We start from the raw sequence: 24,436 nt of genomic DNA, 5'->3' as shown, positions 1-24,436 counted from the left end.
GTCGCAGATCTGCCCACCTTTCGGGCACAGGTGGAGGCTCTGCTCTGCCCCTACTCCAATTAGGGTGTCGTGGCTACCCCGCCTGCAGGACGCTGGGCCTGTTCCTGGCACGGGCGGCGACTCTGCTCTGCCACTACTCCAATTAGGGTGGTGTTTGTACCACGCCGGCAGGCTCCTGGGCCTGATCCGCTGGTCTGTTGTAGGTCTGCCTACCTTGGAGGTGCGGGCGGCGGATCTGCCCTGCCCCTCCTACCACGCCTGCGGACCCCTTGGCCTGATCTGCAGGTTGATCACTGGTCTGCTCACCCTGCGGGCACGGGTGGCGGTTCCGCTCCGCCCCCACTCCAATTGGGGTCACGTGACCACCACACCGGCAGGGCCTGATCCGGGCGTGGGAGAAGGATCTGCTCTGCCCCTACTCCAGTTGGGGTGACGTGTGTACCACACTGGCAGGCCACTGGGCCTGACCCGCCAGGCTGACACAGGTCTGTTTACCTTGCAAGCGCGAACCGCGGCTCTGCCCTGCCCCTCCTACCACGCCCATGTACCACTGGGTCGCGGGTCTGCCCACCTTGCGGTTGCGGGTGGCGGCTCCGCTCCGCCCCCTCTCCAATTGGGGTCACGCGGTCACCACGCTGGCGAGCCGCTGGGCCTGCTCCGGGCGCTGGCGGCGGCCCGGCTCCTTCCCTCTGGCTCGACGACAAATTGAGGAGACTCGGGTGACTGTGCCTCACCCCCCCTACCAGGAGACCAACTGCTTATGTCACCACTGGTATTGATGAAGTTCCCTCCTCCGCCGCTTTCTACAGACGTCAGATCTCTGCCATGTTGGTATCCTATGCGAATGGCAGCATTTCGTTCCCCTTGCCGGGCAACCAAAGCACCGGGTGAGTCCTGACCGGCCCTCAGCAGGACCCGGACCGAGAAGCAGTTTCCGCGGGCTCCTAGCCCCGGGCCAGGGAAGTTCCGGGAGCCGGAACTCGGCCACTCCGTGCTCGGTGTAAGCTCCTATAAATGTAAGCTCCAAGAAGCAGTCCCCGCGGGCTCAGTTCCGGGAGCCGGAACTCGGCCGCCCCGCGCTCGGTATTCACTCCGATAAGATCAGGTTCTAAGAAGCACCCAGGCGCTGAGCCCTAGCAATCTGTCTGCAAGCCGCAGGCGAATTGCAGCCTGAAATTACCTGTTCTATGGCTGAATGAGCTGCGGTCAGTCAAAAACAGGGGTGGTGACGTCAGTTTACCAACATGGTGGCTGCTGGCCTCCTCTGTGGTCTGACCGGTGTGGAGAACCGAGATGGACCGCTTCCTTCCCCCGTCTCGAACCCAGAATTCAGCCCTGAGTACGGTGCTTGCGCGGCTGGCAGAAACTGCAGCGCTGTAACCCTGCGTCTCTATCCCAGACTTTAGCCGCGGGGCGATTTGCTGAATAAGCAGTGTTACCCTCCGTGCAACAAACCTCTCGCGTTTGAGTCCCCGTAGCCGATCCTCGTGCGATGGAAATCCTTCCTCCAGGTTCCGGAGCACCCCACTATTGCTGGAAATTCCTAACAAAATATCCTTTAGCCGTCCTGACTTGTCATACTCCCACACAGTGAAGCAGCACACGGGGACAATGCACTCCCCTCGCCGCCATCTTCCTTCTCCTGACTCCTTTTGATAAACATTAAAAATGTCATTCTCTTGTGGGTGAAATTTATAGAACCCTTCTTCATTCTGATACAAAATGCTAGATATATAAAATAAAGATTGCCTCAATCCCCAAACTAACAACACTCTTAACAACTTTAAGAAGGATGAAAAAACACATGAAATGTGTAGTTTTTACCAGAGGACAAAATAATTTTGCTACTTAAAATTTTAATAATCCACTGGAGCTGACCATGGTGGTACAGGCCTATAATCCCAGTGGTTCAGGAGGCTGAGGCAGGAGGATCACGAGTTCAAAGCCAGCCTCAGCAAAAGTAAGGCACTAAACAACTCAGTAAGACCCTGACTCTAAATAAAATACAAAATAGGGCTGGGGATGTTACTCAGTGGCCAAGTACCCCTGAGTTCAATCCCTGGTACCAAAAAAATCCTTCTAATCTGATTATTTTTGCAAGAATTGATATTCTTTTTTTTAAATTTTTTATTGTTGGTTGTTCAAAACATTACATAGTTCTTGATATATAAGAATTGATATTCTTAAAAGCAGATTTAAATTAAAAATTGCTACACTACTACTGTCATGTGTAACTAAAAACAAAAAAAAATTGTTTCCTATTCAACTAGGCAAATTCTTTGTACAGAGATAAGAAACAGAAACTTTATGTACTTTTCAACTACTGAGACAAATAAGTGTCTAAAGGATACAAAGTATGTTATCTGCATTTTCTACATTTTCAGAGAATATCATCTTTTTGTGAAATGGTGGTTGGGTAAGCAGCAGAGTTCTTGGGTAAGTTTCGCCATTCTCTAATGACATAATTAGAATATGTCCATTTGTCAACATCAACTCTGCATTTTCAGACACCAATTAGTTAATGTCAGACTGAGGCAAGAAGTGCTAACCTCAAATTAAAATTAACAACACTGCAGTGTTGAGAAATCAGGATGAGGTAGGAGATGAAGCTCTTGCATTCTGGGTAGAGAATTTAAACTACCTGAGTTTAAATCCCAGCCCCGACATTTACAAACCATGTGACCTCCAACAAGTTCTTTCTTTCTTTTTTTTTTTTTTTACAATAGTGGAATGCATTACAATCATAATTATCCATTCACAACACAATTTTTCATAACTCTGTAAATCATAGTTTCAAAAGGAAAAATAGTACCTGTCTCACAAGATTGTTGGAAAAATAAGCATTTAATGTCAAATGACATCTAAAAAGGGCCCAATACACACTAGTAATTCTTATTACTTAGCTGGATATTTCTCCATAACCTTTGGTAAACAATATTGCTTATACATTGCTCTAGAGACTTTCATTTCTCATCCTATTACCTGGTATCATTTGAGTTGTCATTCAAACCCCATATTCATTTGGTAATGAAAAATGTAGTTATTTTCTTTTAATCAAATCACCTTATAAAAGTAGAACTATTAATATAACAAAAATATCATTTCATCTAGTTTGATAGTCTAGAGATTTTCATAGACTTTTTCAAAGGTGAGTTGTTCAGTCTTCATCATAAAAGCAATAACTATAGCAACACTTCAGCTGACCCCTGCAAGACTGAAAAAGAGACCTTTAAGATAAATATCAAATAGAAAAAATTTTAAATCCAGCCCCCATCGATGGTAAAGGTCAGGTCTACTTCATTTCCACTTCTATTCCCTTTGCCTCAGAAATAAGACCACTGTTAGAAATAGAAGAAAAAAAGGAGGAAGAGTAAATCCACAGAAAACAAGAAAATATTCACAAATCATATATCTGAAAAGAGATTCATATCCAGAATACATTTTTTAAAAATTCCTACAGTTCAACAATGAAAAAATTAACAACCCAATTAAAGAATGGGCAAATAGGCCAGATATAGTGGTATGTGCCTATAATTCCAGTGACTCAGAAGGCTAAGGCAGAAGGATCATCTCTTTGAAGCCAGCCTCAGCAACTGAGCAAGACCCTGACTTTAAATTAAAAATTTGTTTAAAGGCGAGAGATGTTGCTCAGTCAGTGGTAGAATGCCCCTGGGTTCAAAGGTTTTAAAGAATTATCCAGTTGGGTAATAAGTACCAAAAAAAAAAAAAAAAAAAAAACATAGACAACTCTTCATTCAGATGACTATTATTAAAACAAAACAACTATTGGCAAGGATGTGAAGAAACTGGACTCCTTTTGTACAGTTAGTAGGAATACAAAATGGCAGAGCCACTGTGGGAAACTGTACAGTGATTTCTCCAAAAGTTAAAAATAGAATTACTATATAACCCAGCAATTCCACTTCCAGAAATATACCAAAAAGAGTTGCAAGGAGGGTTTCAAAGAGTTATTTGTATGCCCATATACCAGCATTATTCATAATATCCAATAGGTGGAAACAATCTAAGTATCCTTTGATGGATGATTGAATAAATGAAATGGGATATACACACAACAGGATACCATTCAGCCTTTAAAAAGAAGGAAATTCTGACACATACTTCAACATGGATGAACTTTGAGGATATTATACGAAGTGAAATAAGTCGTCACAGAAAGGAGAAATATCATATGATTACACTCACATGAGATACCTGGAGTGATCAGATTCATAGAGATGGAATGGTGGTTGCCAGGGGCTGGGGGAGAAAAGAATGGGAAGTTGTTTTTTAGGGGTATAGAGTTTAGTGTGGGAAGATGAAAAGTTCTTGAGATAGCTGATGGTGACCATTAAACAACAATGTGAATATGCCTAACGCCACTGAACTGTACGCTTAAATGAGTAAAATGTTATAGTATTTCTCTCTCTCTCTCTCTCTCTCTCTCTCTCTCTCTCTCATACACACACACACACACACACACACACACAATACAGATCTCAGGATCAACATGTCACATCTGAAATTTGAAATGGCAGATACCAAAAAAATTTTTTTTGAGTGGGCCATTATGTGTCCACTAAACAAAAGAACAAGCCAAATATCAGTAGAGGGGACAGAGTAAAGATGGCAGTAGCTGTCAGCTCTAGCTGTTCTAATAAGTTAAGGCAGCATAACTTTGTGTGAGATTCCTGTCTTGCTGGTTTCATTGGAAATGAATAGTCTCCATATCAATGGAGAGTTTCATTAATTAGGGTTTATTGGGTTCACTAAAACAGTTCTATTATGTAAGTACTCAAAAGGTTCTTTGGCCATAGACATGTCACTATATCACCCAACAGAACTCTGTCAAGGATGCTCTGTAGATAACTTCTTAGCACAAGGAGTTCATTCTCCTGGGAACACACTGGAGTCTCCACATGGCCCTTAAGAAGACACTGACCTCTTTGAAACCAGGATTGCAAGATCCAGTGAACTGGAGAAGACTCTCGGTTGCACAGATTTTTCTGAACTCTGGTTCTCAGAAAGGCTAAGTGAAGGAATCGTCCAAAGACTCAAAATAGAATCTGTCACATTCCGATCTTATGAGATAATGCATGATCTTGCAGAGGCATTAAAAAGAAGGAAGATAATCTGTGGCTCTGTTTAATGTGATTTATTGGCTTCTAGAGACTCAAATACCATGAAAACAATTCTCTTCTATAAAAATACATATATTTATATTGGACTCTATTAAACTGAAAATAATGGTTAAATCCTCGGATCAGGACTAGCGCCAGCATAAGGAAGGAGTTTCCAACTCACCAACTTCTTCCCAGCCCATGCACATACTCTGTATTTCAAGATTTTTGTCTTTGGCCTCTTTTGTCTAAAATATGATTTAGCATCATTGGGGGCCTTTTAGATGGCTTTCAGCCTAAAGCAGGCTTCTTTGGTTCAGACCAGTGAAAGTTTCTCATATGAACTGAGGTCACTTATTGACCTCTTGAGTCCTCGATATGTTATCCTCAGGGCAGCTGCCTCCCTCCTAGTCTCTTATAAATTAGCTGTGTATTTTCTGGGATCAACCACATCCTCAGAAAACTGACTACAGCTCATCCAGGAAACTTGGCCCCCATTCTCTCTCTAGAGACAGCTGTGTGAAAGTTTCAGAGGTAATAACTCAGACAGAGGGTCCTCTGTGGTTAGCAGAGCCCCAAATTTGGATAATGTTTCGCTTGAATATTCATTGGCCTTAGCAGTTTGGCAAAAGTAGGAAAGGACTCCTAATTCCATGGGGTCAGATATCCTCCCTGAAACTAAAATGGAAAAAGATTAACTGACTCATGGAAAGGATTTTCTGATAAACCTAATGTCCCGGGGCTCCTTTCATAATAGTACCTCCTCTTCTCATCACTCATCTCCCTTGGGGGGGGGTCTCTTGAATAATATAATTTTCAAGGATTTAATAATGATTTCTCTATCAACAGCCTCAGTCAGTCTCTAGAGAAACTGGTACATTGTTTGAAAACTCCTGGCTCCTCAGTCCCAGTGAAGTATAGGAACAAAGTGAACATAGGGAAGAAAATGTCTGTTGGGGATAGCTTAAAGCCAACACCACCCAGAGTTCTAGAAAGGATTAAGAGACATCAGACCAAAAGGGACAAGTGGGGAGGGAAGAGAGGATGGAAAGGGGAAATACTGGGGAATGATATTGGCCAAATTATAGTTATATTGTGTGCATGTATGTAACAACAATTTCTACCATTATGTAGAACTATAAATGAAAAAAAGAGAGAAATATCAGATCCATGGAGATATTTAAATACACCAAGAGATGACATTAGCAAGAATTGTTAATTTGATATGATGATAATATTGTGGTTAGGGTCATGTTTTTGTTTTTGAATTAGAGATAAACACTAAGGTTTTACGAATGAAATGATGGTATCTAGGATTTGCTTTTAAAAACTCTACAAGCCAAGCACAGTGGCACACATCTGTAATCCCAGCTACTTGTGATGCTGAGGCAGGAGGATAGAAAGGTCGAGGCCAGTCTGGGCAATTTAGCAAGACCCTGTCTGAAAATAAAAAACAAAAAGGGTTGAGGGTATACCTCAGTGGTAAAGCACCCCTGGGTTCAATCTCCAGTTTTGGAGGGGTAGACTCCAGAAAAATAAATACATATATAAGTGGGGGTAGGATGATAGGTGAGATGAAATTGGCAAAATGTTGATACTTGCTAAGGGTGGCTAGAGCTATCTAGGAGTTTCTGCATGTTTGTTATACTATTTTCTTATATGTTTTGAAATTTGGGGCTGGGGTTGTGGCTCAGTGGCAGAGCGCTTGCCTCATACAGGTGAGGCACTGGGTTTGATCCTCAGCACCACATAAAAATCAGTAATGAAATAAAATATATTTTTAAAAATTCTATAATAAAAAGTAAGGAGATCCCAGCAGTGTGGGAGGCTGAGACAGGAGAATTGCGAGTTCAAAGCCAGCCTCAGCAACAGCAAGGCAAGACCCAGTGAGACCCTGTTGCTAAATAAAATACAAAGTAGGGCTGGGATGTAGCTCAGTGGTAGAGTGCCCCTGAGTTCAATCCCGGTACCAAAAAAAAAATTAATAATAATAAGCGGAAAGGGAGGAGAGGATGCTAGTGATGCTAGAGTCAATGTTTCACTTTGTAAAGAGCCACTTCACAAAAGTTAACTCAAACTTCACAAAAAGTTAACAGGCCTAAGTGTGAAATGCAAAACTACAAACTCCAGAAAAGAACTTAGGTAACCTCGAGTTTAATGGTGCTAACACGTTTTAGATATAACATCAGAGGCATGATCCATGAAAGAAAAAATTGATAATTTGGAGTTTGTTAAAGTAAAAAACCTCCTTGTGAAAGACACCACTGAAGTATGCAAAGACAACCACAGAAAATCTTGGCAGAACATATAGCTGATGAAAAAAACTGTGTATATTCAAAATATGTATATTCAAAATATACATAGAACTCTAAAAACTCAACAATAAGAAAACAGACAGCCCCATTAAAAGATGAGCAAAAGATCCAAATAAACACCTCACCAAAGAAAATATATGTATTGACAAATAAGCATACAAAAGATGTTCAACATTGCATGTGGTTAGGGAACTTCAAATTAAAGCAGTGAGATGCTACTAAACATCTCTTAGAATGGTTAAACCAAGACATTGACAACACCAAACGCTGGTGAGGCTGTGGAGCAGCCAGGACATTTGGTGGGAGTACAAGCTCTACAACCACTCTGGAAGGCAGGCAGTTCCTTAAAAACTAACTATATTTTACCATCTGGCAATTGTGATCCTTGGTAAATAACCAAGTTAGTTGAAAACTTATATCCACAAAATAACCTGCCCACCACTGTTTTTAGCAGCTTTATTCACAACTGCTGCTATAGTTTGGATCTGGAATGTCCCTCAAGGGCCAAGGGGTTAAAGACTTGGTCCCCAGTGTGTGACCGGTGGTAGGCCCTCATAAAGTGTCCTAAAGGTAGGGCCTAATGGGAGGTTTTGATCACAGGGCACATGCCCTTGAAGGGGACAGTGGGGACTCCATCTCTTCCTCACTCTTGCTCATTCTAGTAGAGAGCAAGTGGCTTTACTCCACCTTGTGCTCCCTGCCATGATACACTACCTTGCCACAGGCACAAGGAAATGGATGGAAACCTCCAAACTCGTGAGCCAAATTAAACATTTTCCATAAGTAGGTTGATTATCTGAAGTATTTATAGCAATGGAAAATTAACACAATAGTAACATTTGGAACCAACAAGATGTTCTTCAATAGGTGACTATGAATAAACAAACTGGCATATTTATATAATAGACTTTTTATTCCATTCCTTTCAACTCAGTAATAAAAAAATGCTATAAACCCATAAAATTACATGAAATAACTTTAAATGCTTATTGCTAAATGAAAGAAGCCATTCTAAAAATGAATACTGTATGATTTCAACTGTATGGCACCTGGAAAAGATGAACCGATGGAGATAGTAAAAAGATGAGTCATTTCCAGTGCTTTCAGGGAGGAATGGAAGGGTAAATAGGTAGAACACAGGAGATTTTTAGTGGCTCTATGGATACTCTCTGTACTTTCCACTCAATTTTTCTGTAAATTAAGAACTTTCCTTCAAAATAATGTCTATTAATTAAGAAAAAAGGAAAAAAAAGAAAGATAGAAAATGGAAGTAAAGGCTGCTGGTGAAAGAGCCAGCCAGGAATGTCTACCTGCATGAAGACAGGGGCCAGCAGGGATTGCAACCTCTCAGCTGTGTAGATGATTTTTGTGGCTGTAAATGGAACACATTAAAGATTTCATACCAAAATGAAGTTTCTTGAAATGTGGCCCAGGAACAGCCTCTATCAGAATCAATGGATTGATTATTGAATGCAGACTCCAAGGCTCCAGGCCAGAGCTGCTGAATCAAAGTCTACTGGTGTGGGGGCCTGGAAATCTGCATTTAGAATACTGCAAAATGATCCCTATGTCCTTTAAGTTTTGGGATTCACTTGTGTACATTACCAATCTGCTAAACTATTGGCCTTCTCTTTTTGTATAGATGGAGAAATAAAGAGAAAATGTCCATTAAATTTTTATTAAATATAAGGAATAAGCCTCTGAACAGGGTGCTGGAGGTGGAGAAAGTGGAATGGATACATGAAAGGTGAGGCTGATGAACAATCTGGATGAAGAAAAGGAAACAGAATCAGAGGCGAGAGGTTCACTGTCCAGAGCAAGTGAGGCTGGGTTCATTTTGCTCTGCTGAAGCAAAACAAAACAACCAAACAAAAACTAAAAAACACTAGGAAAAGGAGGGGTGGGTAAAAAGAACACTGAGTGGAGGGACTCAAGAGAAACCCTGAAGAGGCAAAACCTGAGACTGATGGAAATGTGTATCAGTTAATAGTGACCAAGTAATGTTCTGATTTGGGGGGAAAAAAATTGAACATTGAAGTGACCAAGTAAAAGATAGTTTAGGAACTTGGAGTCAAGGAACCATAAATGATTTCTAGAAACAATCTGTGCAAGCAGCCAAAACCAAACCAAAACAAATAAACAAATCCACACCCCCACCCTTAAAAAAAACCCAAACAAATACCTCAAACAAGAAACAAGAGTATAAAAGTTAAAAGGTAAGCATTTTCCATCACAGACATTACATTTGTGTATTTGCCAGATTGTGGTTTTCTTTCCACTTGAATCAATTATTATAATCTGAGACTGAGGTAACAAAATAAACTGAAACTGCCAGTAGGAGGGAGAGTACAATATCTTTCTCCTCATTTTCTGAACCCACTCATGTAACAAAATAATGTTCTTTTATGTTTACATAATACTTCAGTTATTATTGCTCTTAAGCCCTTAAAGCCAGCTATGTATAGATGGGTCTCTTCCCCTTATCTATGAATGATTTAAAGGCAGATTCTGGCTCTTATTTACCTCTGGGTTCTCACTGCTGGGCACAAAGAAGTTACAGCTGCCCCCTGAACAACATGTTTTGAACTGCATGGTTTTATTTATATATGAATTTTTGTGTGTGACAATTTGAAAAATTTATAGATAAATCATGTAACCTAGATATATGGAAAAAGGTATGTCATGAATGCACAAAATACATGTAGTTAATAGTCTATCTTATCATTTATTATAAAATATACACAAATCTGTTATAATCAGAGACTGTACATGGGGCCATTGCAATTGAGAGAAATGTAAATGAATTTGAAGATGCAATATTAAATCATAACTGCATAAAGTTAAAATTACATCCTGTTCTGTAATAATTTATTTGTACTCACCTCCTCTTGCTTTTGTGGTGAGATCAAGTGTTGCAAGTATCCACTTAAAACACCCACCATGTGACACTAACTAGGACTAGTTCATTTCTCCAGTAAACTATGCATCTATGGTTCTCACATATTTTTCACTGTACTTAATACATACAATGTATATATTGTGTTAATTGATTATATTATAGGTAAGGCTTCTGATCCAACAGCAGGATGTTAGTAGTTAAATTTCTGGGGAGTCAAACATTATACTCAGATTTTCAACTGCAAAAGGGGTTATTGGCACCCCTGTCCCCTGAGTTGTTCAAGGTTCAACTGTATTCAGAGTCACAATTTGCAAATGAAATGGAGTTGAATGGATGATGGTAATAGAGGAAATCTCTGTTGATTTAAAGTGAGCTGAGGCAGTGAGGAAGGTTAGGGTCAGTAACTATGGGGAGTAGGAGGAAGATGACAGTTGGGCATTAGAGTTCCCAGCATGTCATCATTTTTGTCAGATCACAAAAGGGACCCACAACTGTGGTTGGTTTGATAATAATCATAGCCATTGTTAGTATGCTGGGTTCCCTTCCTATTTTCTACCCAATATTTCTCTTATTTTTAACACACACACACACACACACACACACATACACACACACAAACAAGCAAACAACAACAACAAAGAGGGAGGGAAAGGAGAGAGAGGGACACTAACTGAAATACAATTTCATGCATGTATTATTTTGTTGGAATGAACCCAAGTACCATGGCTAACTATAATGCTCTAATAAAAAAATAAATTAAAAAATATCCTCCTCTAGTAGAAATACTCAAAAGAGATCACAAAGGCACATATAGAGACATTAGGCAGTCAATGTTAAAAAAAAAAAAAAAAGGATGAATTCTGTTTCTAGTGTTTGGATTACAAATGTTGCATAGAAAATTAGATTTACATTTCAAGTGAATGTATTTGTGAGTGCTAAATTTTCCTGGCCTGAAGTATACAATTGAGTGCCTCCAGATTCTACAAATTGGGAAGAATTTGTCTGTTGTCTGTGGAACTGAAGGGCGCAATTAACATTTCTGAAAAACACTTAAGTGAAATTGGGAAACTTTACTTCGGTCAGGCTATTGGAGTTACTTTTATTTGGATTAACAAAGGAATGCTTAAAAAGTCTGCCCCAGAGGGCTGCAGTAGTCTGCAGAAATGCTGAGGTCAATAAAGTGGCATTTACAGTGTTACCTTCCAGTCACCTGAAATTACTTTGAAACAAGACAAAGTAGCAAAATAATATTGGCTGACATCTTGTATTTGAAGAATTGTGGTTTGTGAAATTATTTTATGTGTCTTAAATCTCAACAGAGAAAATGCTATGTGTTGGTTAGGGTGTGTAGCAATCAGATGCCTCACACACTAGTTGTTGGAGGTCAACTATTTGAAAACACTTTTTGGCAGTATACTATAAGCCCAACATGCATTCAGGCTAAGTCTGAGCAATCCCACTTCTGTGCACATACCCAACAGAAATGGGTATATTTGTTCTCAAATTCAAAAAACCAGGAGGGAAAACTATCCAAAGTGTCCATCAACAGAGACACTTTTAAATCAACTGTGGTGTTTTTCATAAAATTGAAGACTATAAGGAAAAGGAACAGTTCATAACTGCACACAACAGAATCTTACAATGTTGAGTGAAAGAAGTCATAGCATTCCTTCCTGTAATGTAATAATTAAGACCCCTAATTGTGACAGAACTCAAACTAGCTTTAAGAAAAATAGATTTTATGATTTGTGAAACTAGGGTGAGCGCACATAAAAAGATGCTAGGAGTGACTGAATCCAGGGTTCAAAAGATGTTTTCAGGAATGTGCCAGCCAAGGCTCAGTCTCTTTTGGCCTCTTGCCTCTACTTGTGTTGTAGTCCTTAACTTAGTCTTATTGCAGTTAAGCTTTCTCCATGTGACTGGCAATGGCAGAATTATAAAATTTTACCGTCCTAAAACTTAGAGGCAAGAGGTGGTCTTCCTAAATAATTTAAAGGAAAGACTTAGGAGAGGACTGTTACTGTGCATTTCCATACCAATCACTGTGGGCTGTGGGGATGGGACAATTTGATTGGTCACCCTGAGTCCTGTGCCTACCTCTATATCTAGGGAAGGTAAAGGAAGTGGTAGGGAAGAAACAGCTGAGCAGTACCTTTTACAGATAAAAATCCTGGACCTTAAAATTGTTTCAGTATTTTGATAATGATTGATAATGCTAGGCATATCTCAAATAATATACCTCATACTTTTATAGAATTATTTCCTTATGAAAAAAAATTTTTTAAAGAGAGAGAGACAGAGAGAGATAATTTTTTAATATTTTTTTTTTTTTTTTTAGTTTTCGGTGGACACAACATCTTTATTTTATTTGTATGTGGTGCTGAGGATCAAACCCAGCACCCCACGCATGCCAGGCGAGTGCGCTACCGCTTGAGCCACATCCCCAGCCCCATGAAAAATTTTTTGTAGTGGCATTCCTGTATCCAAGAGCATCACACAATCTTGTGATTCTTCCTGCATGTTGCCCTTATCATTTTCCAAAAGAATTGTGCCAAAAAACAAATAGATGCTAGAAAATGAGACCCTGTTAAAAATTTAAAGTCCATTTATTTAATTCAACAAATCTCGTTCAGCTACTACTATCTGCTAAACACTATGTTGACCCAAACATCACAGTTAGGAAGTCACTAGACAAATACAAGTGATTTGTCTTTGTCATACATAGCAAGAAGAGTAATGTTAAATTATGTTTAAAAATAATTGCATACATGTAATCTAAGTGCTCTGGAGGCTCAAGCAGGAATATCATGAGTTCAAAGCCAGCTTCAGCAACTTAGAGAGGCCCCAAGCAACTTAGCAAGACGCTGTCTCAAAACAAACAATAAAAAGGATGGGAGATGTGGCTCAGTGATTAAGTGCCCCTGAGTTCAATCCCTGATACCAAAAAAATTAAAAAATAGTCACTGTGGTTCCTTGTGTTGGGCGTATGGTCTTGAAGCAGATGTTTCAATTATCACTTTACCAAAAATGATTTTGGCTTTTTTCAGTTATGCAGTTAATTCCTTTTCACTCAGAATCTTTTTTCCAATTAACTATACAGATACAATCAAAATTATAATCTGAAGTGTCACCCTACCAGCTGGTTCCTTCATTTACTTGAGCTTTGGTTTTCTCAACTTTGAATGAGAACGCGTGCCAAACTTTCAGGTCAGGACCATTGAGGAGATCAAAGACAGGGAATGAAGGAACAAAGAGGCTAGGTGCTTCAAAAGTGTTGCAAAGTTTTGAAAAACCCATTGTGGCCAGGCACTGTGATGTACGCCTATAACCCCAGCAACTCAGGAGGCTGAGGCAGGTGGACTGCAAGTTCAAGGCCAGCTTCAGCAACTTAGTAAGGCCATGTGTGTGCCTCAAACTTCTGAGCTCAAGTCATCTTCCTGCCTCAGCCTCCCATAGCTGGAACAGGAGGCACACATCAAGCACCCTGTTAAGATTTATTATAATTGGGAGAGGTGCTACAAGAACCAGTTGGGTTTTTTCATATAAATATAGTTTATGGTTCAAAATTATAACCATGAAATATGAAGCCGTGTTTTGAAATTCCATTGCTGCCCTTGCAAAAAAATAAAAATAAAGAAAAAGCATTTCTGAAAAATGCCTCTTCATTTAACTAGAAATTGTTATTAGATTATGATCATTTTACTGGATATACAGATGGAATGATGAGTTAAGAGAAACAATGGATGAATTCCCTCAGAGTTGCTAACTCCTCTCCCCATTTGAGTTATAATTGGCAAGAATTTATCCTACATGATATGAATAACAGGGTATGTGATTTGCATTTATGGTTTTTTGGTTTTGGTACCAGGAATTGAACTCAGGGGCACTCAACCACTGAGCCACGTTTCCATCCCTGTTTTATATTTTATTTAGAGATAGGGTCTCACTGAGTTGCTTAGGACCTCACTTTTGCTGAGGCTGGCTTTGAATTCATGATCCTCCTGCCTCAGCTTCCTGAGCTGCTGGGATTACAGGCATGTGCCACTGGCTTTGTGTGGCTATTTTTGAAAGGCATAAAAATAGGGAAACTAGTAGAATATTATGGAGTGGTCCAAATTGTTTGAATATATACTTTAGTTATGCAATCACAAGATAGCTGGATGACTTGGGAGACTAAGGAAAGAGAATCACAAGTTTGAGGCCAGTCCAGCAACTCAGCAATTTTTTAAACAACTTAGCAAGACCCTGTCTCAAACCACAAAACAAAACAAATTTAAAAAAAAAAAAAAACAACTAAAAATCAAAATAAAAAGGGCTGGGAATATAGCTTTGTGGTAAAGCACTCCTGGGTCCAATACCCAGTACCATCCCCCCAAAATAGTTAGGATTTATACTAAAAGGTTAATATAATGCTTTATAAATGAAGGCAGCATTAATCTCTTAAATGCATTCATGGTTATTTTGTTCCGTTATAAACAGTAGTGGGAATGGAAATTCTGGAATCTCAACTGTATTGTTCAATTTTCAACATATGTTTCCAAGATTTGCATACAATTGGCACTTGTAAGCTGTCTAGAAGCTTGCTACATTGTTTCCACTATTATCAAATGGCTTCAGTTGACTAAAAGTCAAATTGGCAGAAAGGAAGATTAATTAGGTGCTTAATTAATCATTTGCTGCTAAATGGCATTTTATTTAACTCACTTTATAGTTTTGTCTCCAGTGTTAATATACACAACTATCTGCTAATAGTGTTCTCATGGTAAGAAATAAAAGGCTGGGGCTGGGGATGTGGCTCAAGCGGTAGCGTGCTCGCCTGGCATGCGTGCGGCCCGGGTTCGGTCCTCAGCACCACATACAAACAAAGATGTTGTGTCCGCCGAAAACTAAAAAATAAATATTAAAAGTTCTCTCTCTCTCTCTCTCTCTCTCTCTCTTTAAAAAAAAGAAATAAAAGGCTTATAAAATTCACAGGGCTTCTGAATGATACCCAAACACCAGCACTATTTATTGAATTACCAATGATCTTGAATCAAGGTAAAGAGATAAAGACATATATGATCATATGTTGTAAGAGGAAACAAATTCATAAACGAGCTAATTATCTTCCCTATGATATTAGGTACATTCTTTTTAAAGTTAAAAAAGCAAGTAACAACTACAATTTCTATCACTATTATGACTGAAGCATGATATTGAAGCTCATATTCTTTTCACTCAAAATTTGATCATTAAATTGTTTTGAGGACAGTGTGGTTCACAACACTTTAAACAGAGCTGCAGGCACAGCAGAGTGACAGGCTTTGTTGCTGAACAAAGGTTTGAGTCTTGACATTACCCCTTCATTGTTGGTTCTGTCACTTATTTGATCCCTCAACTAGGTTTTACTGAACATTATTATTTATGTGTCAGGCACTGCCTGGGGAGTAAAGATAGGAAACTATAGAAATGAATTGGATGTGATATTTTCCTTCAAAGAAGTTATATTTAGTGGCAAGAGATGGGCAATAGATAAATGTATAAAAAAGAACTTCTAAAATCTACCCAATGAGAGAGCTATAAGGACTAAAGATTAAGAATGCGACATACATAAACTACTTGACATAGGCAATAGGCACAAGTGGTGATAACTTCTTCAATTCTTCACTCAATTATTTATTCTTTTAACAAATATTTTTAATACTAAATAAGTTCCTGGCATTGTTCTGGGTATAGAATGAGACTAATAGTAGTAAAAGTCATATCCCAGCCCTCAAGAGTTGCGCCATACAAGCTGCAGGGAGAAGAGTCCAAGTAGATATTTAAGTACACAGATATCTCAGCCCAAAGCAGTATGGGATAGATGTCAGTGATCCCCAGCAAATTAAATGCCATGTTAGTGGAATAGGGAGGCAATAAGAACTAGATAGAAGGATGGCCATGATAAAGACCTTAATGAAATTGGCTGTCTTAGAAGTGTAGTATGCCATTCAGAAGGTTTACATTAATTTCTCCAGTAAGGCTCACTCAAGTTTCAGAAGAAAGAAAGTAGACTGTGGGATAACCTAGAACTACAACACAGTCAGACAGGCGTGAGAAACAAAAGATCAAGAAGAACAACAGAAGGCAACATTAAATGCCAGACCCGAGTCTCAGCTGATGAAACTTGCAGGGAAGACAAGAGAAATCAGGAGGCTGACTGTCTGTCGAGATTGGGAGAGAGTACTTGAAAAAAAAGAGAGAGAGAAATGTGTCACAGTAGATTGGGTAGAGAGAGGTGATGGGAGGGGAGGGGAGGGGAGGGGGGGATAGGAAGGGCAGCAGAATACAACAGACACTAGTATTGTTGTATGTATAAATGTGGCTGTATAACCAATGTGATCATGAAATCTGTACACGTGGAAAAATAAGAATTCATACCCCATTTGAATCAAATGTATGATATGTCAAGATCATTGTATTGTCTTGAGCAACCAATAAATAAAGAAAAACAATTCAACATCACCAATCATCAGGGAAATGCAAATCAAAACCCCAATGTGATATTATCACCTCACCCCAGTAAGAATGGCTGTTATCCAGTAGGATAAAGATAATGAGTGCTGGTGAGGATGTGGAGAAAAGGGAACTCTTGTGCATTATTCACAGGAATGTAAATTAGTACAGCCATTTGTAGCCACCTTGTAGTCTTATCTCAGATGGCCTCAGGTCTGCCAATTATGGAGGATATGAGCTGTGCCACCACTCAGCCTCCAGATGTTAGCTCCTTGCAGATCTGCTGTGTTGGAGGTAAGGTTGTATTCTTCATGGGACCTCCCCCAGTCAAGGACTAAGCAACACAGGGCTACAGGAGAGAGCCACAGACCCCTGGGACTGGCCACCTTTGCAGCGATGCTCCCAGTTGGGCTAGCAGACAAAGCACTTCAGTCCGATGGTTCCCCTGCTCATTCCTGCCTATGCTCACCAAAAACCTTTTCATTTCTAACTCTATCCCACCATCTGCTTCCCAAAGAAACTGCCTATAGAATTTTACGTCCTGTCCCATGCATTAACTTATTTTATCCTTATAATAATCCAGGTATCAGAGTTAGTAAGAGCTCCCATTCTTTGAAACAGAAACCTAGAACACTTATATAACTTCACAGTGCTTACAAAACTAATTTGTGCCAAAGCTGGATTAGAACCCTCTTCCACATCTTTTCTGAACCCAGTTTTCTTTCCTTGGAGATGTTAAAAGGAATGATGAATGACAACAAAAGTCACTAAAGGAAGCCACAATGGGTATCTGCCAAGCTTTATAGGATTGGTATGAGGATGAAAAGTTAAAAAATCATACTAGAGATAGTAGGCTGAATTTATTATGTTTGGGTTAAAAAATATAATTCTATATTATCTTTAAAAAATTTTATCCAACTTTCATTTTATACTTCCTCATCTGTAGATTGAGGACAATCTTAATAATGTTAATTGGAGTCTTTCAGGTGTTCCTTTGCCATCAGTGGATCAGATCAAATACTTTGCACATCCTACGGAAGCACTACAAAGCTCTTTTCAAATCACACTAGCTATTTTACCACAAACAAGGTAATTTATAAATAACTATCTCTTTGTTAAAACCTATGGATCACTTACTTTTCTTCTTAAATAATAATTTGCAAAATAAAATCATGCTGTTTATTTTTTTATTCTTTATATGTTATTGATCCACAGACCCCTTGTCCAATTGTGAAAATTATGGTCTTAAATAAAACTTGAAAAATACAGAAAAATGCCACTGAGGTTATATTTTGGCTTTAGATAGTTCTAGATGTGTGTATGTGTTGTGTGTGTGTGTGTGTGTGTGTGTGTGTGTTTATACTCACATTCAATTACTTATCCTAATCCTAACACCATATCACACCCCATCCATAGGTCTGAAGTTGCTACAGTGCTTCAACCCAGGAAACTCATGCCACTCAAAGTCCTGAAGTCAATACCCACCTCTTACTCTTAAAATGAATTAGCAATAAAAAACTTATTTTTCAGATGTCAAAGAGTTAAACCGTAAAATCAGTTCTTCTGTGTTTATTTTAGTTGCTAAATCTTTAGCTGCCAGTCTGATGGTCCTTGATAGAAGGAAAAATCTGACAGGTGACTTGGATGACTTCTGTTGATGAAGAAATTGTCATCTTTGGGACTACATCCGACCATGGAGGCTTCCAACTCTCTCACCTCTGAGCTGAGTTCTGAAGCCAGAGTGAGCCAGAATGGATTTCTGAAATGAACCTGGGCCAGAAAAAATTTCCCTGAGAACTTCAGATCCAGGACAAAACAGCTTTGGGGAACAAGGATTTGAAAGAGAACCATGTCTGGCTGACCACACTTAGTGGCGGACAATAGACAACTCATCATGGGAGAGAATCCCATCTGCTTGGAGTTCAGTGTTGAGACAGTGGATCTCACTTCTTTCAAAAGTTACTCATGCCGTGGCATGTGACTAGGACAGCTTAGAACGTGCTTTTACCTCCCACAAACATCACATGGGTAGCTAAGTCATAGAAATAGTTTCCTGTTCAATATTTTAAAATTTGAGATAATAGGGGAGAAATACATAATTAATGAAAGGAGCTTGTAAAATACAACATGCATTCATAGATTCAAAAGCTCTTCTTCATAAAAGGAATCCTAAAACTGCATTATTTCCCAAAGTGTCCCTGGCAGCTTCCTGGGTCTTTTTTGAAGGACAAAGAGAGGCGGACAGCCAACTTGCTCCAACAGCTCCCCACTGGAGTTACATGAGTGCCACCTAGTGTCACTTGTTAAACTTGAAGGATCCCAGATAGAACATCTAGTTCAATTTACTTCATCTGAAGAAAGGAAGGCCCTGAGAGCAGAGGTGATTTAAACACGTCCACACCTCTGTCTGGCTCATGCCCAAATGAGGACTAGGGATCAGGTGTCCTGCTTCAGCATCTCCTCAAGTGGTGATAACTTCTTCAATTAGTGATGACCTCTAGAGTTTGGGAATCAGGAGTCCTGACAGCTGGATTATGCCAAAAAATAAATCCTACACCTTTCCGGGCTTTAGGTTTGCTGCACATTAAACTCCTGAAATAATATTTGTTTGTTCTTAAAGTCTTTGAGACACATGAATGACAGAGAACAGATTCTGTCTAGGTCCCCAAGGTATTTGGTCTATTCCTTTCCATGAGCAACTGTTCCTAAACCAGCTTTCCAAGTAATCGAATTAATTCCTAAAACCAGGTGCCCTGATCCAAAATCATGAGCCTTAATTCCAAGCAATGCCTCAGTTACAGACTTTTTATGGATTTCTACCTTCAGCTTCTACCTTTGTGAATGAGGCGAATCTAACAGCATCTTAGAAATTGGTTTTAGGGTTGATTCTAGTAGAACCAATCAAGCCGTGGTTTCCAGAAGTCTAGTATTCTCCAGATATAGTTTCTGCTTTGAGGTTGGTCTAGGCCAGTGATGCTCAATGCTGCCTACACTTTAGCTTTGCCTATGGAACTTTTTAAACATACCTGTGTTGGGGTCTGACACTAGTTCAGCAGAGTCAGAATCTTGGGGATGTTATTTCTGTACTGTGGAAGGGGGGAGGGGGGAGGGGGGGTGGATACACGCATGCATGCATGCATGTATTTTAAAGTTCCTTGGATTATTATGATGCTCAAAGGATTGAAAAATACACTGGTGAGCTGAGCTTGTGCTAAATAAGAAAGTGGAGAGGTAAAAGTCAAAGAGGCAGAAGGTAGATAAGATCATTTTCTTTAGGCCTCCAATAGAACTTGGTCTGTACTAAAGGGTCCAACAAATGCTTGTTCAAAGAAACTTGTCCAAAATGAGATGATATGACAACACTGAAGGAGTTCACAACCTAGAAATGATTTCAAGATTCTGTTACAGTCTCACAAGAGAAACATCTACAAAGAGCCACAAGTGAAATTAAAAGTAGGGGAAGCAGACAAGTCCACTTAGATCAAGAAAAAATGTTTTAAAATACGAAAATCATTTAAGTATCTCTCTCTCTCTCTCTCTCTCTCTCTCTCTCTCTCTCTCTCTGCGCTTTCCTTTTCCTTTCCTGTTTTTAATTGCTTGATTCCTGCATTCAAATCACATGTAGTGTCTCTAGAGACACATATAACAAAGGGAGCTTCCATGTCCCAAAAAGGCTTCCTTAGCACCTTTTGGAGGAAGTGGCAACTAAGTGTAGCACAGAAGCTAACCAGATGCTACATGCATGTTATGTTAGAGTCTGCAGTCGGGCGAGCATGTGTGAAGCCATGTATTGGGAGACAGCATGGCTTATTCAAGTGATACAGAAGAGGCCAGTGTGAGGGGGGAGGGGATGTGCTTTGAGAAGGGACCAGAATGTTCAGGAGGTGCCAAACTAGACAGGGCCTTGTCCATCTGCTTTCACATGCACACACACCACATCCTACTCTCTCACACACAATTAAGTCACAATAGCATGCTTTTCTTCCTTGCTCTGACCTGTGTTCACTATTTCATCTTTATTATCAGTGATGACATCCTTAAATTTTGCAAATGGTTTTTCTAAAATTCTTATTTTTCTGAAGAGAGTTTTCTAGTGTTTTATTCTCATTATAAACCTAACAACTATTCATTAAGAAAACATTTTAAACAACTTATAGATGTATAAAATGAATGTCCTCCCAGATACTACTCATCAAAAACTACTACATACATTCTTTTAGGCCTTTCTATATGCATGTCCAATTTTTTAAGGAAAAATGAGACTATATTATAAGCACCATTATGCAACTTGCTTTTTAAATTTAATATATTATAAGCAATTTTTGATTTCAACATATAAAGCTTTACCTCATTCTGTTTTAGCATCCCCATGGTATTTGATTGTTTAGATGAGTCATTCATTGATGAACATTTAGGAAACTTTTTTTTTTTTTTGCCATTGCAAGCTAAGCAATATATCAATGTATTCTTTTTTGTTCTGTTTTGTTTTTTCCAGTGTTTTCTTTTATCTACTCCTCCATTGTAAGAATATTTTTATAAGAAAAATTCTTAAGTTCTTAGGAGCCAGGTGTGGTGGTGCACACCTGTAATCCCAGCAGCTTGGGAGGCTGAGGAAGGAAGATTGCGAGTTCAAATCCAGCCTCAGCAAAGGCAAGGCACTAAGCAATTTGGTGAGACCCTGTCTCTAAATACAGAGCTGGGGATGTGGCTCAGTGGTAGAGTACCCCTGAGTTCAATGCCTGGTATCACCCCCACCAAATTCTTAGAAAAGAATGTTTTAAACATATGCATATTTTAAATTTTGAAAATATTTCCGAGTTCCTGACAAATGTGGTAACAGTTCACCTCCCATAAACAATATATTAGAGTGCCTATTGCCATTTTCTTTCTCCTAATGATCTACCTCTCATCTTACAGAAATAACTAGAATCGGAATTTTTCAGGATTCATACCTTAGATCTAATCCACTGTCTGAGCCTTCCAACTGCCTAATGCATTCCACTTCCACCACACCCCTGCTCCCAACAGATCTTCTTCCTGACGTCTTGTATCTAAATGACCCTTCTATCTGTACTTGTCTCTATATCTAATCAGGAACTGTATCTCTCATAATGTATTTTTTTACAATCGTTCTCACTTTCTTTACTTTTCTTTCAACTCTGTGACCATTATCCTAGTTTTGGATTTTCTTGCCTTCTGCCTGACCTCCCTGTCTCTAGTCTCTTCCACTTTCAATCTACATGAACTCATCGTCACATTCATCTTTGTAAAACTCTCCTGGGATCATATGGCTCAGCCTTTCAATTGCTGTCCATTCCCTACCAAATCTTGGCTGAGTTGTCTCTTCCCTACCTTAATAGACAAATCTCCTTTGCCATCCACAACATACCCTGAGTTTTCTGCATCAATCGTATCAATCTCTTTCTGAAGGAAAGGAAAAATGAGACTATATTATAAGCACCATTATGCAACTTGCTTTTTAAATTTAATATATTATAAGCAATTTTTGATTTCAACATATAAAGCTTTACCTCATTCTGTTTTAGCATCCCCATGGTATTTGATTGTTTAGATGAGTCATTCATTGATGAACATTTAGGAAACTTTTTTTTTTTTTTGCCATTGCAAGCTAAGCAATATATCAATGTATTCTTTTTTGTTCTGTTTTGTTTTTTCCAGTGTTTTCTTTTATCTACTCCTCCATTGTAAGAATATTTTTATAAGAAAAATTCTTAAGTTCTTAGGAGCCAGGTGTGGTGGTGCACACCTGTAATCCCAGCAGCTTGGGAGGCTGAGGAAGGAAGATTGCGAGTTCAAATCCAGCCTCAGCAAAGGCAAGGCACTAAGCAATTTGGTGAGACCCTGTCTCTAAATACAGAGCTGGGGATGTGGCTCAGTGGTAGAGTACCCCTGAGTTCAATGCCTGGTATCACCCCCACCAAATTCTTAGAAAAGAATGTTTTAAACATATGCATATTTTAAATTTTGAAAATATTTCCGAGTTCCTGACAAATGTGGTAACAGTTCACCTCCCATAAACAATATATTAGAGTGCCTATTGCCATTTTCTTTCTCCTAATGATCTACCTCTCATCTTACAGAAATAACTAGAATCGGAATTTTTCAGGATTCATACCTTAGATCTAATCCACTGTCTGAGCCTTCCAACTGCCTAATGCATTCCACTTCCACCACACCCCTGCTCCCAACAGATCTTCTTCCTGACGTCTTGTATCTAAATGACCCTTCTATCTGTACTTGTCTCTATATCTAATCAGGAACTGTATCTCTCATAATGTATTTTTTTACAATCGTTCTCACTTTCTTTACTTTTCTTTCAACTCTGTGACCATTATCCTAGTTTTGGATTTTCTTGCCTTCTGCCTGACCTCCCTGTCTCTAGTCTCTTCCACTTTCAATCTACATGAACTCATCGTCACATTCATCTTTGTAAAACTCTCCTGGGATCATATGGCTCAGCCTTTCAATTGCTGTCCATTCCCTACCAAATCTTGGCTGAGTTGTCTCTTCCCTACCTTAATAGACAAATCTCCTTTGCCATCCACAACATACCCTGAGTTTTCTGCATCAATCGTATCAATCTCTTTCTGAAGTTCTTTCTCATATTTTTGCCTACCTAAACACTATCTATTCCAGTCACACATGAAGGTATGTTGGAAAAGGGTTCCAAGTAGAAGAAATATTATGATTACAAAATATGTAGGGCCTTGTAGGACATTGAAAAGACTATGACTAGGCAAAATTTAAGCATTATCACATCGACATTATATATGAATATAGGCTTTCTCTCTGCTAATAGATTATCACCAAATACTTTGTACAAACACACACACACACAACCCCCCCCCACACACACACACTGCTATACTGGGAATTGAATCTAAGAATGTTCTACCTCTGAGATACATCCCAGCCTTTTAAAATTTTACTTTGAGACAGAGTCTCACTAAGTTGCTAAGGCTGGCCTTTAACATGTGATTCTCCTGCTTCAAGTAGCTGGGGTTACAGACATGTACCACTGTGCCTAACTAAAAATTTTAGGACACATTTTCATAGTAGAAACAAATTATTTTGCTTGAGGCTAAAAATGATGACTCAAGATTCTGCCTTTGCCAATAAAGATTGCATTAAACAAAGCAGTAACATCCAATTGGGATTCTTGAGCAATCGCACCTACTTGTGATAATTAAATAAGGACTCTAAAGTAATGCCTTCCCTCTTCTTCAATATTCATAAGTCTTCAGCGGGTGCAGTGGTACACACTTGTAATCCCAGAAGCTCAGGAGGCTGAGGCAGGAGGATCACGAGTTCAAAGCCAGCCTCAGCAAAAGTGAGGCGATAAGCAACTCAGTGAGACCCTGTCTCTAAATAAAATACAAAAAAGCAGGGCTTGGGATGTGGCTCACTGATGGTCGAGTGCCCCTGAGTTCAATCCCCGGTAACCCCCCCCCAAAAAAAAAGATTCATATGTCTTCATTAACTTATTTTTCTTATTTAACCCTAATATGGCAATCATTCTATTTCTAAAGAGATTCATCATAATCATGAAAATAGAAAACTACTTGCCTATTTGATTTACTTGAAGGCAGATTTCATATTCACTCATT

This window comes from Marmota flaviventris, chromosome 8 (assembly GCF_047511675.1).
Source record: "Marmota flaviventris isolate mMarFla1 chromosome 8, mMarFla1.hap1, whole genome shotgun sequence".
Lineage (NCBI taxonomy): Eukaryota > Metazoa > Chordata > Mammalia > Rodentia > Sciuridae > Marmota > Marmota flaviventris.
Note: the sequence above shows the minus strand (reverse complement) of the source record.